Source organism: Bos javanicus, chromosome 5, assembly GCF_032452875.1.
Source record: "Bos javanicus breed banteng chromosome 5, ARS-OSU_banteng_1.0, whole genome shotgun sequence".
Classification (NCBI taxonomy): Eukaryota; Metazoa; Chordata; class Mammalia; order Artiodactyla; family Bovidae; genus Bos; species Bos javanicus.
The window spans coordinates 16,052,806-16,071,394 of NC_083872.1; the positions used below are offsets into that span (position 1 = coordinate 16,052,806).

General features: G+C 40.3%; 1 pseudogene; it reads left to right on the forward strand.

Annotated features, from left to right (window-relative positions):
- The first annotated feature begins 2,269 nt into the window (after window positions 1–2,269).
- LOC133248642 (sal-like protein 4) lies at window positions 2,270–3,353 on the forward strand (annotated as a pseudogene).
- The last annotated feature ends 15,236 nt before the right edge of the window (window positions 3,354–18,589 follow it).

Here is an 18,589-nt window from a genome sequence, read left to right on the forward strand (position 1 = left end):
TCTTACTTGGGTTTCTCTTACCTTGGATGTGGGGTATCTCTTCATGGCTGTTCCAGCAAAGCACAGCTGCTACTCCTTACCTTGGATGAGGGGTATCTCCTCACCACCACCCTTCCTGACTTTCAACGTGGGATCCTTGGGCGTGGGGTTGGTCCTCCCGGCCATTGCCCCTGGCCTCAGGCGTAGGGTAGCTCCTCTTGGCTACTGCCCCTGGCCTCTGACAGACAGCTGCTGCTAAGTCGCTTCAGTCGTGTCTGACTCTGTGCGACCCCATAGACAGACCGCAGCCTGCCAGGCTCCCCCATCCCTGGGATTCTCCAGGCAAGAACACTGGAGTAGGTTGCCATTTCCTTCTCCAATGCATGAAAATGAAAAGTGAAAATGAAGTCGCTCAGTCATGTCCGACTCCTAGCGACCTCATGGACTGCAGCCTACTAGGCTCCTCTGCCCATGGGATTTGCCAGGCAAGAGTACTGGAGTGGGTTGCCATTGCCTTCTTCGTGACAGACAGCACCAGCAGGTAAAAACTATAGGGATTTCTCTGTAAATCATACATTCACAAGACATTATTAACTTAACAAGTGAGATGTATTTTCTGTAACAATAGCCACTTCACAGTGTAAACAGGGACTACTAATGTGTTCACCTAAAATTCCAGAAGGAAAGGCACAACTTGGCAAAACAAAAAATTTCTTTGGATTCTAAAGTTAAGTGCCATTATTGAAAGGCAGATTTGAGAACAGTCATGATCCACTCTTAAACATAGAGGGGCAGAGACTTCTCCACCCAGAAACATGAGTCTTTCTCCTTCCTTGTTAAATCCTCAAAAGTAATGCTTTGTTGTCTGCTTAATATCATCTATATAGAAAGGGAATTAAGAAAAAAAGGAATCACAACAATATCTTGTACTTTCAGCTGCTCCCACCAATACATCAACTCTTAGGTTTCCCACAGGGCCTAGGAGCACTTCAGTTCAGTTCAGTTCAGTTGCTCAGTCGTGTCCGACTCTTTGCGACCCCATGAATCGCAGCACGCCAGGCCTCTCTGTCCATCACCAACTCCCAGAGTTCACTCAAACTCATGTCCATTGAGTCGGTGATGCCATCCAGCCATCTCATCCTCTGTCATCCCCTTCTCCTCCAACCCCCAATCCCTCCCAGCATCAGGGCCTTTTCCAATGAGTCAACTCTTTGCATGAGGTGGCCAAACTATTGGAGTTTCAGCTTCAGCATCAGTCCTTCCAATGAATACCCAGGACTGGTCTCCTTTAGGATGAACTGGTTGGATCTCCTTGCAGTCCAAGGGACTCAAAAGAGTCTTCTCCAGCACCACTGCTGCTGCTGCTAAGTCACGTCAGTCATGTCCGACTCTGTGCGACCCCATAGATGGCAGCCCAACAGGCTCCTCTGTCCCTGGGATTATCCAGGCAAGAACACTGGAGTGGGTTGCCATTTCCTTCTCCAATCATGAAAGTGAAAAGTGAAAGTGAAGTCGCTCAGTCATGTCCAACTCTTAGTGACCCCACGACTGCAGCCCACCAGGCTCCTCCATCCATGGGATTTTCCAGGCGAGAGTACTAGAGTGGGGTGCCATTGCCTTCTCCACTCCAGCACCACAGCAATCATCAAATAGGAAAACAGAGACTAAACACTTCAAAAATGACACATGAATGAGGTAGATAAATTAAAGTTTTCACATCTAGTACTTGCCTGTTCTAACTTGGTAGCATTCATGCAATACCAGAAAGGAAAACAAACAAACAAACAAACATTCATTATCATTTGGCATTAGTCACAATCAAGGGGATTTTAGTACAAATCAGTGCATGTACTTACTAGTATATATAATAAGAAAAGACACTCTTCCTTGAGTTTCTTTCTTCAAGAATGGACCCCAGCTCTTCAACAGGATAGGCACTGGTGAGCTAAGCTACATCACCTGAAATTCCCTGCTCTGGTGTTCACCTCTCCTGGTTTTAGGAAGAAGAAGGCATCTGGAAAGCATCTGGAGGATCTTGGTGCTCTTGGGGCACCACCTGAACTGTGTTTAAATAAGCAGCAACACTCACACACTGACTCTCTAATGACTAAAATTAGTCTACTTGAAAGCATCCTATTTAAGGTTTCAAGGTTGAAAAGAATTTTGGAATTCTACAACCTTGGCTTTAAAAAATAGTACTTTCAAAAAACAAAAGAAAACTGGGTTTGGGGTTGGAAGAATACAAAACAGGTCCCTAAATAGACCACAGGCCTTGTCCACTTACCTGCATATGCGTCACTGCAGAAATAAGTATAGAGTACCCCCAACTCAGCCCACTCCTCAGAATCTCTCTTCTGGGACTAACCCCAAGGATCTCATGGATGGCACACTGCCTAACCACCTGCACTCCAGGCCTTCTCCAGAAAGTTAGGATGGATTCATCCTATTGGATGGAACCAAACCGTAATTCCCCAAGGGTTGGTGGCTTCCAAGGGAGTGGGACACTGAGCTAGGGTCAGAGACCCTGAAACTGCAGCAGAGGTGGAGAACACCCACAAGACCGCCCTCAACCCCAACAAATGTCTCACTTGCCACCCTGTCCTAAGCTGCCAAAGCTCCCTCAAGAGGCATCACTGTACTCATACCGGGGAGAGGCCGTTCCAGTGTAAAATCTGTGATTGGGCCTTCTCCACCAAAGGCAGCCTGAAGACGCAGCTCGGGGTCCACCCAACCAACATGCGGGTAAAGACGCAGCATTAGTGCCGGATCTGCCGGAAGAAGTTTACCAGCATTTGAATGCACACGGGCGGTCAGATTCTCAGATGCCTCTGGCGGAGAATTCCTGTAACTTTATGGGTCCTGAGCCAAGGATGATCAGGGGAAATGGTGCCCTCTGTCATAGGGATGTTGTTGAAGTCATCAATGTAGATCAAGTCTGCGCCCAGGAGGTCCCTGGGAGCTCCTCGAAGGTCTCCGAGCGGCTTCCCGGCATCCGCTTGTCATCACCTTCCTCTAGGGTTGACCACGGTGGCGTCCCTGGATGCCCCAGTGAAGGCGGGTCTCGCTACTCTTGTCCTGACTCTGCAGAGCAGCAGAGAAATGGGTTCCGTGGAGAGCAATGGCTTAACCAACGACTCTTCCTCCGCAGTGATGGGGGACAAGGAGGATCCGGTATCTGAGGCGGAAGTCCAAACATCCTCGCCAACAGCCAAGGGGAGAGTGTCAAGTCCAAGTCTGCTGATGCTGGCGGCAATGCGGACAGCTCCCAGAACAGCTGCACTGAGATGATGGAAGGCTGGAGCAGTGTCCCTTCGACATGTATCCGAGCCCAGCCAACCTATGTCAAAGTTGAAGTTCCTGGTGTTGCTCATTGATCCTGAGACTATGTTTCCACGGATGACAACTTACTTAGGGGCCCAGCCAAGCAACAGGGCTCAGCACCCACAAAGTCACAGGGACTCTCTGGCAGAGGCATCTGGGAATCTGACCACCACAAATATCATCCACTCTCCACTTGTTGGACATTTGGATTCTTTTTGTTGTTGTTGTTGTTTTGCACTCTAATCCTAGGTTTATTCAGTACAATTCTCTTACTCTACACAACAAAGTATGAACACAACATTATCTAAAATGCCACAAAGTTACAAAACTCAAAACAGAAAATTTGTAGTACTGACTGTACATTAAAAGCCAAAAAAAGCAATCTACACGTTGCCAAGGTAACCTGCAGGACCACTATTAATATCAACACAAGGGATTCTGTGATGATCCTACAGAGCTGTCAACTTACCAGTCTCAGTGTGGAAGGGAGACATGGGTGTGTGTTTACGTGTGCACAGGAGTACATGTGAAAGGAACCATTTGGGCAGGCTGGGACGGTATCACACCACCTGGAATCCTTTGCTTATCCCCACTGGCTTTGCCACTAACTTGGCTTTCAGAAACTAGAAATATAGAAGCTTTCTAGCAGAAAACTGGAGGGCACCTTTATAAGCAGGACTCCCAAACCAGCAACTCCTGCAGCGGGAACTCTGCCAGCTTGAAAAGTGACAGAAGTGAGTTGGATGGGATACAAGTCACAGGGGCAGACCTTGGATGGCCCTGCTCGTGGAGGGGAGGAGTTGGAGCTGGAGAGGCTCCTGTGCTGGTGACTGGGGGGAGGGGAGTGGGATCTCCAGCCCCCAGGGGGCCTGTGCTACATGGGAAGCCATGGCAGCTCTCTCCCAGCAGGGCTGAATCGCCTGGGGGGATGGGGAGGCAGGTAGGGCGGATGGCTGAGGACAGGGGATCAGCACCTTGGTGGCAGTGATCTGGCCATCGACTTGTCCTCCATCCATGCGCTTCAGTACCTTCTTGGCCTCATCTAGACTCTCAAATTCCACATATGCAGAGGCTTTATAGACAGATGCGGGTTCATCCTTTCTACAGGCATGTCAATCATTTGAATATTCCCATAGGTGGAGCTACCAGGGCTTCCCTGGTGGCTCAGTGGGTAAAGAATCTGCCTGCAATGCAGGAGACCCAGGTTCGATATTTGGGTCGGGAAGATCCCCTGGCAAAGGAGATGACAACCCACTCCAGTACACTTGCTTGGAAAATCCCATGGACAGAGGATCCTGGCAGGCTACATACAGTCCATGGGATCCCAAGAGTCACACATGACTTAGCGACTAAACCACCACCAATAGGTGAAGAATATCTCTATGATGTGAACCTTTGTCACACTCCTGGTGAGCCTGCCAATGTGGGGAAGGGCTTGGCCGCTAACTTATCTCTTTTGGGACCTAGGCCTGGGGTTGCTGCGACCACAGGAAGCGCTGCACCTCTTTCAAGTTTTATCCCTGCTACTAGCCTTCTCGCTTGACTCATTCAGTTCAGTTGCTCAGTAGTGTCTGACTCTTGGTGACCACATAGACGGCAGCACGCCAGGCCTCCCTGTCCATCATCAACTCCTAGAGTTTACTCAAACTCATGTTCATTGAGTTGGTGATGCCACCCAACCATCTCATCCTCTGTCATTCCCTTCTCCTCCCTCCGTCAGTCTTTGTTAGCATCAGGGTCTTTTCAAATTAGTCAGTTCTTTGCATCAGGTGGCCAGAGTATTGGAGTTTCAGTTTCAGCATCAGTACTTCCAATGAATATTCAGGACTGATTTCCTTTAGGATGGACTGGTTGGATCTCCTTGCAGTCCAAGGGACTTTCAAGAATCTTCTCCAACACCACAGTTCAAAAGTATCAATTCTTCAGCACTCAGCTTTCTTTATAGTCCAACTCTCACATCCATACATGACTATTGGAAAAACTATAGACAGGTCTTTGTTGGCAAAGTAATGTCTCTGCTTTTTAATATGCTGTCTAGGTTGGTCATAGCTTTTCTTCCAAGGAGCAAGCGTCTTTTAATTTCATGGCTACAGTACCATCTGCAGTGATTTTGGAGCCCCCAAAAATAAAGTCTGTCATTGTTTCCACTGTTTCCCTATTTGCCATGAAGTGATGGGACCAGATGCCATGATCTTCGTTTTCTGAATGCTGAGTTTTAAGAAAACTTTTTCACTCTCCTCTTTCACTTTCATCAAGAGGCTCTTTAGTTCTTCACTTTCTGCCATAAGGGTGGTGTTATCTGCATATCTAAGGTTATTGATATTTCTCCTGGAAATCTTTATTTCAGCTTGTGATTCATCCAGCCCAGCGTTCCTCGTGATGTACTCTGCATATAAATAAAATAAACAGGGTGACAATATACAGCCTTGATGTACTCCTTTCCCTATTTGGAACCAGTCTGTTGTTCTATGTCCAATTCTAACTGTTGCTTCCTGACCTGCATACAGATTTCTTAAGAGGCAGGTCAGGTGGTCTGGTATTCCCATCTCTTTAAGAATTTTCCAGTTTGTTGTGCTCCACACGGTCAAAGGCTTTGGCATAGTAAATAAAGCAGAAATAAATGTTTTTCTGGAATTCTCTTGCCTTTTCAATGATCCAACGGATTTTGGCAATTTGATCTTTGGTTCCTCTGCCTTTTCTAAATCCAGCTTGACCATCTGGAAGGTCATGGTTCACATGCTGTTGAATCCTGGCTTGGAGAATTTTGAGCATTACTAGCGTGTGAGATGAGTGCAATTGTGTGGTAGTTTGAGCATTCTTTGGCATTGCCTTTCTTTGGGACTGGAATGAAAACTGACCTTTTCTAGTCCTGTGGCCACTGCTGAGTTTTCCAAATTTTTCTGGCATATTGAATGCAGCACTTTCACAGCATCATATTTTAGGATATGAACTGGCTCAACTGGAATTCCATCACCTCCACTAGCTTTGTTCACAGTGATGCTTCCTAAGGCCCACTTGACTTTGCATTCCAGCTTGACTCATTGGTGGCCCCTTTATCTTTAGAGTGATCCTTGGACATCTCATCAGAGTAGTGTTTTAATTTAATAAGAGAAGGAGCCCCAGTGCTGGACTTTTTATTATTTTCTTGGCCTTGTAGCAAGCTCTTCTTTTTCTCTCCTGATAAATCTCTTCTCTCATTCTGTGGTGTTCAAAGCAGCAATGGCAGGCTCACTTATCTGAACTGTCATTTCTATCTTGAATTTGAGAAAGGATCCCTCATGATTTGCAATTTACCTAAACTGCAGCATCTTCCCATGGCTTCCCTCCTACCACTCTCCTACACTTTTGGACTTTTAAAAATATTTTATTGGGATTTTGCCAGTGGTTAAGTGGCTAAGACTCCTGGCTTCTAATGCAGGGGGCACAGGTTCCATTCCTGGTCAGGGACCTGGAGATCCCACATGCCAGAGTAGAGATTCTCAGTGGGGCAGCTAATACCTGGAACAGCCAAATTAATTAATTAAAACATTAGAAAATAAAAATAAAACCTTTGTTGCTACAAAAAAAATGCTGCTACAAATATTTTTAAATGTTTTTGGTGCACACACAGCTATATATTCATCTAGGCTAGAGGACTTACTGATTTTAGACTAATGCATTTCTTCAGTTTTCTATAGAAACCTGACTGCTTTCTAAAGATGTCATACCAGTTTATAGTCCCAACAGTAATGTATGAAAATTCTGCATTCTCATTAACATTTATTAGCCTCAGTCTTTTTTATTTTTGCCATTGTTGTGTATACATAGTAATACTAAAATTTGCTTTTTAGTGTACAGTTTCCTGATGAATAATGAAATGGAAGACTTTTTTTATATCTCACTGACTATTAAAAAAATCCTCATTTTGGCATTAATCACCTATATATATGTTTGTGTGTGTGTGTGCGTATATATATATATATATATATATATATATGGCATGGTACTGTAAGTATCTTTTTAGTAGAATTTCTAGTGCCTTTCATTCTTATAATAGTGTTTTAAAAGAAATAACTATTTTTCATTAATTTTAAATTATTTTTATTAAAGTTAATTTTATTGTAGTTACAATTGTAAATATTTTCTTTACTATTAATTCTGCTTATGTTTAAGAAATATTTGACTCTCTTGCAAATATTTTGGTAGTTTTCTCTTTTATATGGATATTCATTTTTCCTAACATTTATTGAATCTTTGCATCCCCTACTACTCTAAAGTGCCAAATTTATTAAGAATTTAGTATTCTCTTATGGTCTGAAGTCTCTACTGTGTTCCCTCGGTCAATCTGTGACTCTTGAAGCAATATCACACTGTCGTAATCGTTATAATTTTGTTATAGCTCATTAAACAAATCCTTATTTTTCTTCCTAAAGAGGGTTTAGAATTTTCTACATATAATATCATGTTGCCTGCAATAGGATTGTGGAATCACAACAATTTACCCTAAACAATTTTCTCCAAAAAATTGGAGAAAATTTACCATTTTCTCCAATACATTTCTAGTAGTGAAACTGGGCTAAAGTGAATATTCATGAACAATTTTCACCCTTTAATAATAAGTACTTAATAATTAAGTAAATGATTTAATAATAAATAAATAATCAAAGGTAATTTGAGGAATGTTGGTGGATGTGTGACAGGTTATCTAAACACATCTATCTAGTGGGTTTAGAGACCTGATGCGTTTAAAAGCTTTGAGCTCCTGGACAATGAAATTCATCCGTGCTTCTCAGTTGATTGATGTTCTCAGTCATTGTTAATCTCAAGACCTAATTCACATGTATCCTGGAAGGTCTCCAGGATCCTCTTTTATTTTTTTTAATTCAAAATTAATTTACTCATTTATCTATTTATTTTGGCTGTGCTGGGTCTTTACTGCTGTGAGCCAGCTTTCTCTAGTTGTGGAGAGTGGGGACTGCTCCCTGGTTGCAGTGCTTGGGTTTCTTATTGTGTTGCCTTCTCTTGAAGCAGAACATGAGTTCTAGGGCACATGGGCACAGTAGTTGTGACACATGGGCCAGATGGTCTTTCTTGCACATTTCATAATTTTAAAGAATGTGACAGGAGGAAAAAAAGATACAAAGATGGGTGCATAGATGATAGGACCTTATTACTATTGAATTAAAGATAAACTTCAGGGAAGCTGAGGGACATATTAAGAAGATTATTTGTGAAAAAAGTCAAACTAGAAATTCCTTTTTAAACTATTTTTTTTTTATTTTTTGCCTTATAGTGTCACCTAATGGTGACAAGTGGTATGATGAGCAAAGCATTTATAACACCTAGATGTTTGGAAGCCTTATCATAGTCAATAAATATTGAAAATGGACAAAAGGTAAATATAATATCAGTATCATTTGGTAGATTACTCTTAAATTCATTAAAGAGTGGTTTTATATATATGCATATTGGTTGCAGGACTTCCCAGGTTGCTCAGTGGTAAGGAATATCCGTGCAATGCAGGAGATCTGGATTTGATCCCTAGGTTGGGGAGATCCCCTAGAGAAGGAAATGGCAGCCCACTCCAGTATTCTTGCCTGGAGAGTTCCATGACAGAGGAGCCTGGCAGGCTACAGTCCATGGGGTCGCAAAACAGTCAAACACAGCTTAGTGACAAAACAGCAACAATGTTGGTTGAAGCACTATTTGATTTTAGGCCACTCACATATTTATGAGTATGTTACTGTGCTCCCCATTCTTAATTGACATATTGTAAAACTGGACGTTTAGAATCTTGACCAGGAAAGGGATAGAGGTATACTAGAGGATCTGAAAACAGGATCAACTTTAAGACTTTTAGACTTAATCCTTCTGGAAAAAAATCACTTTACTGACAGATCACTAATCACTGAAAGAATTGCTGTCAACTCTTCTATATTTTGGTGAAGAATAAAATGTATTTTCAGAAGAACTCAAGCATTTGGTCAAAGAGCTTATTATTAAAATTAAAATTTGATTAATCAAAATTCTGTTGACTATTAATAAGTGTATTATTTTCAAGACAAAAAAGGAGATCAGAGAATGGGACTTAACAGTTTCCCAGGCAAGAGATTCTTTCATTCTCTATTGGGCTTTCTGAGCTCCCCCAGGCTCCAGGAGGGGAGGTTCTGCCCCAGCAGTCTCCCAGCTGATGGAAGTGAGCACTGAGTCTGCCTGCCTCAAGCTCACCCACACTGAACTCTGAAAGAGACAGAAAAAGTCCTTCATTGAAGGGTTAATTGGAGTACTCAAAAATCACCCAGAGTAGAACTTGACATCTTATTGAGATAATGTATATGCTTGTGCTGAATAAGTGTGTATAAGAGAGGGTAGGAGAAAGGAGAAGTGAGCCATGCTACTGATGGACTAAAGGGCTTCATGTTTATGGATATTCCCTTGTTCCCTTAATTTTTCCTCTCGTCCAAAACTCATTCAACAGCATTTCTCACAATTCTTTCTTTAATTCCATCATCATCATCCCGAAGACATCATCACACTTCACATGATAATGGAAATTGCCTCATGTCCCTTTTTGTCTCCTGCACATTTTATTTATTATTTTAAAATTTATTTATTTTTTAATTGAAGGATAATTGTTTTACAGAATTTTGTTGTTTTCTGTCAAGCCTCAACATGAATTAGCCATAGGTATACATATATCCCCTCCCTTTTGAATCTCCCTCCTGTCTCCCTCCCCATCCCACCCTTCTAGGTTGATACAGAGCCCCCCCGTTTGAGTTTCCTGAGCCATACAGCAAATTCCCATTGGCTGTCTATTTTGCATATGGTAATGTAAGTTTCCATGTTACTCTTTCCATACATCTCACCCTTTCCTCCCCACTCCCCATGTCCATAAGTCTATTTTCTATGTCTGTTTCTCCATTGCTGCCCTGCAAATAAATTCTTCAGTACCATTTTTCTAGATTCTGTATGTATGTGTTAGAAAAAATATTTATCTTTCTCCTTCTGATTTATTTCACTCTGTATAATAGGCTCTAGGTTCATCCACCTCATCAGAACCGACTCAAATGTGTTCCTTTTTGTGGCAGAGTAATATTTCATTGTGTACATGTATCACTTCTTTATCCATTCATCTGTTGATGGACATCTAGGTTGCTTCCATGTTCTAACTATTTAAATAGTGCTGAAATGAACAATGGGTACATGTGTGTTTTTCAACCCTGGTTTCCTCAGGGTATATGCCTAGGAGTGGGATTGTTGGGTCATATAACCAATCCATTCTTTTTTTTTTTTTTTTAAACTTTACATAATTGTATTAGTTTTGCCAAATATCAAAATGAATCCATCACAGGTATACATGTGCTCCCCATCCTGAACCCTCCTCCCTCCTCCCTCCCCATAGCATCCCTCTGGGTCGTCCCAGTGCACTAGCCCCAAGCATCCAGTATCATGCATTGAACCTGGACTGGCATCTCGTTTCATACATGATATTTTACATGTTTCAATGCCATTCTCCCAAATCTTCCCACCCTCTCCCTCTCCCACAGAGTCCATAAGACTCTTCCATACATCAGTGTCTCTTCTGCTGTCTCGAACACAGGGTTATTGTTATCATCTTTCTAAATTCCATATATATGCGTTCGTATACTGTATTGGTGTTTTTCCTTTGGAGATCAGCCCTGGGTGTTCTTTGGAAGGAATGATGCTAAGGCTGAAACTCCAGTACTTTGGCCACCTCATGCAAAGAGTTGACTCATTGGAAAAGACTCTGATGCTGAGAGGGATTGGGGGCAGGAGGAGAAGGGGATGACAGAGGATGAGATGGCTGGATGGCATCACCAACTCGATGGACGTGAGTTTGAGTGAACTCTGGGAGTTGGTGATGGACAGGGAGGCCTGGCATGCTGTGATTCATGGGGTCGCAAAGGGTCGGACACGACTGAGCAACTGAACTGAACTGAACTGAGCTGATGGTGGTTTTATTCCTAGTTTTTTAAGGAATCTCCATACCATCTTCCATAGTGGCTGTATCAATTTACATTCCCACCAAACAGTGCAAGAGGGTTCATTTTCTCAAAACCATCTGCAGAATTTGTTGTTTGTAGACTTTTTGATGATGGCCGTTCTGACTGGTGTGAGGTGATATCTCACTGTAGATTTGATTTGCATTTCTCTAATAATGAGCAATGTTGAGCATCTTTTCATGTGTTTGTTAACCATCTGTATCTCTTCTTTGGAGAAATGTCTGTTTAGGTCTTTTCCTCATTTTTTGATTGGCTTGTTTATTTTTCTGGTATTGAGTTGTATGAGCTGCTTGTATAGTTTGGAAATTAATCCTTCGTCAGTTGCTTCATTTGATATTATTTTCTCCCATTCTGATTGTTGTCTTTTCATCTTGATTATAGATTCCTTCACTGTGCAAAAGCTTTTAAGTTTAACCAGGTCCCACTTTTTTACTTTTGTTTTTATTTCCATTGCTCTAGGAGGTGAGTCATAGAGGATCTTGCTTTGATTTATGTCATTGAGTGTTCTGCCTATGTTTTCCTCTGAAAGTTTTATAGTTTCTGGTCTTACACTTAGGTCTTTAGTCCATTTTGAGTTTATCTTTGTGTATGATGTTAGGAAATTTTCTAATTTCATTCTTTTACATGTAGCCATCCAGTTTTCCCAGAACAATTTATTGAAGAGGCTGTCCTTGCCCCATTGTATATTTTTGCCTCCTTTGTCAAAAATAAGGTACCCGTAAGTGCATGGGTTTTTTTCGTGGGCTTTCTATCTAGTTCCATTGGTCTAGATCTCTGTTTTTGTGCCAGTACCATACTGTCTTGATGGCAGTATCTTTGTAGTATAATCTGAAGTCAGGAAGGTTGATTCCTCCAGCTCCATTCTTCTTTCTCTCAAGACTGCTTTGTCTATTCAGGGTCTTTTGTGTTTTCATATGAATAGAGAAATATTTTGTTTTCATTCTGTGAAAAACGCCATTGGTAATTTGATAGGGATCACATTGAACCTGTATATTGCCTTTGGTAGTGTAGTCATTTTCACAATATTGATTCTTCCTACCCAGGTACATGGAATATCTCTCCATCTCTTTATGTCATCGTTGATTTCTTTCATCAGTGTTATAATTTTCTGTGTACAGTTCTTTTGTCTCCTTAGGTAAGTTTATTCCTAGATATTTAATTATTTTTGTTTCAATGGTGAATGAGATTGATCCTTTAATTTCTTTTCCTGATTTTTCATTGTTAGTATATTGAAATGCAAGTGATTTCTGTATTGATTTTGTATCCTGCAACTTTGCTAAATTCACTGATTAACTCTAGTAATTTTCTGATACTGTCTTTAGGGTTTTCTATGTACAGTATCATGTTACCTGCAAACAGCGAGAGCTTTACTTTTTTTTCTGATCTGGATTCCTTTTATTTCTTTTTATTCTCTGATTGCTGTAGCTAGGACTTCCAAAACTATGTTGAGTAATAGTGGTGAAAGTGGACACCCTTGTCTTATTCCTGATCTTAGGGGAGATGCTTTCAGTTTTTCACCATTGAGAATAGTGTTTGCTGTAGGCTTATCATATATATGGCCTTTACTATGTTGAGGTAGTTTCCTTCTATGCACTTTTTTTTGAAGAGTTTTAATCATAAATTGGTGCTGAATTTTGTCAAAGGCTTTTTCTGCATCTATTGAGATTGTCATATGGTTTTTATCTTTCAAGTTGTTAATATGGTATATCACATTGATTGATTGGCATATGTTGAAGAATCCTTGCATCCCTGGAATATACCCAACTTGATCATGGTGTATGAGCTTTTTTGATGTGTTGCTGATTCTGTTTGCTAAAATTTTGTTGAGGATTTATGCGTCTATGTTCATCATAGATATTAGCCTGTAGTTTTCTTTTGTTGTGTTGTCTTTGTCTTGTTTTGGTATCAGGGTGATGGTGGCCTTGTAGAGTGAGTTTGGAAGTGTTCCTTCCTCTGCAATTTTTTGAAGGAGTTTTCAAAGGATAGGCATTAGCTCTTCTCTAAATATTTGATAGAATTCTCCTGTGAAGCCATCTGATCCTGGGCTTTTGTTTTTTGGGAGATTTTTGATCACAGCTTCAATTTCAGTGCTTGTAATTGGGTTATTCATAATTTTTATTTCCTGGTTCAGTCTTGGAAGATTGAACTTTTCTAAGAATCTGTCCATTTCTTCCACACTATACATTTTATTGCCATATAGTTGTTCATAATTGTCTCTTATAATCCTTCATATTTCTGCATTGTTTGTTGTAACCTCTCCTTTTTCATTTCTAATTTTGTTGATTTGATTCTTCTCTCTTTTTTCTTTGATGAGTCTGGCTAAAGGTTTGTCAGTTTTGTTTATCTTCTCAAAAAATGGCTTTTAGTTTTATTAATCTTTACTATTGCTTCTTTCATTTCTTTTTCACTTAGTTCTGTTCTGATATTTATGATTTCTTACCTTCTACTAATTTTGTTTTTTTTTTTTTTGTGTATGTGTGTGTGTGTTTTTCCTTGTACAATTGTTTTAGGTGCAAAGTTAGTTTGTCTATTTGATGTTTTTTTGTTTCTTGAGGTAGGATTGTATTGCTCTAAACTTCCCTCTTAGGACTGCTTTTGCTGCATCCCATAGATTTTGAGTTGTCATGTTTTTATTGTCATTTGTTTCTAGAATTTTTTTGACTTACCTTTTGATTTATTCAGTAACCTGTGGTTATTTAGAAATGTATTTAATCTCCATGTGTTTGTGTTTTTTACAGTATTTTTCTTGTAATTGATCTAGTCTTATAGCATTGTGGTCAGAGAAGATGCTTGATATGATTTCAATTTTCTTAAATTTACTGAGGCTTGATTTGTGACCCAAGATGTAGTCTATCCTGGGGAATGTTCCATGTGCACTTGAAAAGATGGTGTATTCTTCTGCATTTGAATGGAATGTTCTGAAGATATCAATGAGATCCATCTCATCTAATGTCCTCGTTTAAGACTTGTGTTTCCTTATTAATTTTCTGTTTTAATGATCTATCCATTGGTGTAAGTGTGGTGCTAAAATCTCCTACTATTATTGTGTTACTGTCAATTTCTCCTTTTATGTCTGTTAGTGTTTGTCTTATATATTGAGGTGCTCCTATGTTGGGTGGATAGATATTTACAATTTTTATGTCTTCCTCTTGGATTAATCCCTTGATCATCATGCAGCATCCTCCCTTATCTCTTTTAATATTCTTTACTTTAAGGTCTATTTTATCTTATATGAGGATTGCTACTCCAGCTTTCTTTGGCTTTGCATTTGCATGAAGTATATTTTTCTATCCTCTCATTTTCAGTCTATGTATATCTTTAGGTCTGAAGTGGATTCCTTGTAGACAACATACATATGGGTTTTGTTTTTGTATCCATTCAGCCAGTCTGTGTCTTTTGGTTGGAGCATTTAATCCATTTACATTCAATGTAATTATTGATATGTGTTCCTATTGCCATGTTCTTAATTGTTTGGGGTTGATTTTGTAGATTTTTTTCTTCTCTTGTATTTCTTTCTTTCTTTTTTTTTTTTTTTCTCTCTTGTATTACTTGACTATATAAGTCCTAACATGTGTTGTAAAGCTGGTTTGGTGGTACTGACTTCTCTTAACTTTTGCTTCTCTGAAAAGTTTTTTATTTCTCCATCAATTTTGAATGAGATCCTTGCTGGATACAATAATGTTGGTTGTAGATTTTTCCCTTTCAGTACTTGAAATATATCTCGCCATTCCCTTTTAGCCTGTAGAGTTTCTGCTGAAAGATTAGCTGTTAAATGTATAGGATTTCCCTTGTATGTTACTTGTTGCTTTTCCCTTATTGCTTTTAATATTCTTTCTTTCTGTTGCATCTTTGTTAGTTTGATTGGTATGTGTTTTGGCATGTTTCTCCTTGGATTTACCCTATATGGGACTCTTTTCTCATCTTGGACTTAATTGACTATTTCCTTTCCTATATTGGGGAAATTTTCAACTATAATCTCTTTAAAATTTTTCTCATACCCTTTCTTTTTCTCTTCTTCTTCTGGGACCCCTATAATTTGAATATTGGTGGGTTTAATATTACCCCAGAGGTCTCGGAGACTATCCTCAATTCTGTTCATTCTTTTTACTTTATTCTGCTCTTCAGAAGTTTTTTACACCATTTTATCTTCCAGCTCACTGATTCATTCTTCTGTTTCAGATATTCTGGTATTGATTCCTTTTAGAGTATTTTTAATTTCACTACTTGTGCTGTTTGTCTCTATATGTTTAATTCTTCTAGGTCTTTGTTAATTGCTTCTTGCATTTTCTCCACTATGTTTTCAAGGTTTTTGATCATCTTTACGATCATTATTCTGAATTCTTTTTCAGGTAGTTTGCCTATTTCCTCTTCATTTATTTGGACTTCTGTGTTTCTAGTTTGTTGCTTCATTTGTGTAGTATTTCTCTGCCTTGTCATTACTTTTTTTTTTTTTTTTAACTTATTGTGTTTGAGGTCTCCTTTTCCCAGGCTTCAAGGTTGAATTATTTCTTCTTTTTGGTTTCTCCTGTTCTTAGGTTGGTCCAGTGGTTTGTGTAAGCTTTGTATAGGGTGAGATTTGTGCTGAGTTCTTTTTTTCTCTCTGATGGGAAAGGCTGAGTGAGGTGGTAATCCTGTCTGCTGATGATTTGGTTTGTATTTTTGTTTTGTTTGTTGTTTAGACGAGGCATCATGCACAGGGTGCTACTGGTGGTTGGGTGATGCCAGGTCTTGTATCTAAGTGGCTTCCTTTGTGTGAGTTCTCACTGTTTGATACTGCCTGGGGTTAGTTCTCTGGTAGTCTAGGGTGTTGGAGTCAGTACTCCCACTCCAAAGGCTCAGGGCTTGATCTCTTCATCTAGGACTGGTGAGATGAAAACGACCACTTTGTTTTTCAGACCACCCGTTGTAGTTATTTCCAGAATCTGGCTGACTACATTTGGGAAATCCCATGGACAGAGGAGGGGGCAGGATGTAGTCTTCAGTTTCTCTGCATCCCAGGTCATCACAATATTAACAGTAGTCTAGATAAACCAGCACTGGCTTAGTGTCCTCCCAGTATGAGTATTCTAGGCCTGGTACACTTCCTTTGTCTCTCAGATATCTCTGAGGAGACTGAGGCAGAGGATAGGGATAGTAGGTATGATGCCAGCAGCGATCTGCAAGAGGGTCCCCATCCATGCTAGGGATCCCGCTCCTGGAATAACCCACACTTCCCTCTGCAACAAGCACCTGCTGCCCAGAGCCAGGATTTTGAGGGAGAATTCTGTTATTTTTTATTTTTTTTTTCCGTTCATCAGCTTATGGAGGTGAGTACTGATCCTATGGAAGGCAGTAGAGGAAAGGGTTCTACCAGCTCACTGGCAGTGAATGTGGCTCTGCTTCCACTAAATTACTTCATTAAAATCATGCATATACCATCACTGTGAATTTTGCTGTCTTTATACAGAGAATAGACAGTATTTAATAAATATATGCCTTCTATTAAATAATCCAGCTTTCTTGCTAATGGAGTATTTATCTTACTCATTACAAGGAACCTTCATATTGGCTGAGAATTCTATTAGGATGCAAGAAGAAAAATAGTTTGGTTCAGTTCAGTTCAGTTCAGTTCAGTCGCTCAGTCGTGTCCGACTCTCCGCGACCCCATGAATCGCAGCACGCCAGGCCTCCCTGTCCATCACCAACTCCCGGAGTTCACTCAGACTCAAGTCCATCGAGTCAGTGATGCCATACAGCCACCTCATCCTCTGTCATCCCCTTCTCCTCCTGCTCCGAATCCCTCCCAGCGTCAGAGTCTTTTCCAATGAGTCAACTCTTCGCATGAGGTGGCCAAAGTACTGGAGTTTCAGCTTTAGCATCATTCCTTCCAAAGAAACCCCAGGGCTAATCTCCTTCAGAATGGACTGGTTTGATCTCCTTGCAGTCCAAGGGACTCTCAAGAGTCTTCTCCAACACCACGGTTCAAAAGCATGGTACTAATATCAAATACTATACCCTGTCTTGAAGTTTCTCAATTCATATGAGAAGAGGAGGAATCTATCACACTCAGTTCAGTTCAGTCGCTCAGTCGTGTCCAACTCTTTGTGACCCCATGAACCGTAGCACCCAAGACCCCCTGCCCATCACCAACTGCCAGAGTTCACTCAAACTCACGTCCATTGAGTCGGTGATGCATCCAACCATCTCATCCTCTATCGTCCCCTTCTCCTCCTGCCCTCAATCTTTCCCAGCATTGGGGTCTTCTCAAACGAGTCAGCTCTTCTTATCAGGTGGCCAGTGTATTGGAGTTTCAGCTTCAACATCAGTCCTTCCAATGAACACACAGGACTGATTTCTTTTAGGATGAACTGGTTGGGTCTCCTTACAGTCTAAGGGACTCTCAAGAGTCTTCTCCAACACCACAGTTCAAAAGCATCAATTCTTTAGCACTCAGCTGTAATATTATGGGTATGTGTATTGACTATAAGTCACATGATATAGGTTACATTTTAAAATATGAATATTACTATTTGCTTCTTTCTTTGCATGGTTATCTCACATTTAAAAATAAAATAAATATTTTCATTTATTATAAGTTTTTGTATAAAATGCATTATAAAACCACTGTCTTGGAGTTGTTAACTTGCTACCTAATAGTATATAAATTTCATGTATTATATGTATGATTCTCTGATGCTTAGTGGAGAAAGAAACCCTGGAAATTATAATATACCTAGAACACCTGGTATGTGTCCAGAGAAGTAGATCTTGGTAACACACAAAGAGTCTTTATTACATATTTATTAAATAAGTGAAAGAATGACTAAATGAATAAATAAAAGGCTGGCTGGATGGGTGGAATGCCAAACATCTTTAAAGTCTTCCTCTCCAGGAATTTAAATAATAGTCATTTAAAAATTCTCACAACTTTCTCATGAATGGAACAATTTTTTAAAAAATTGCCTTTGCTTCTATGAAAGTCCAATCATGCCCCTCCTAAGAATTCTTCAGGAAGGGTCTCCATTTAAAACGGTAGTTGTCCCTAATAGCCCACCCTGATACTTCTCTGTTTATCAGGCCACCTTGGAGATATGGCAGATTTCTCTTACAGACCACTGTGATAAGTCAAATATCACAATAAAGCAAATCATACAAGTTTTTTGGTTTCTCAATGCATAGAAAAGTTACGTTTATACTATGCTAACAGTCTATTAAGTGTGCAATACAGTAGCATTATATCTAAAAAAAACTGTACATAACTTAATCTAAAAATGCTCTTGCTAAAAAACGCAAACCACCATCGGAGC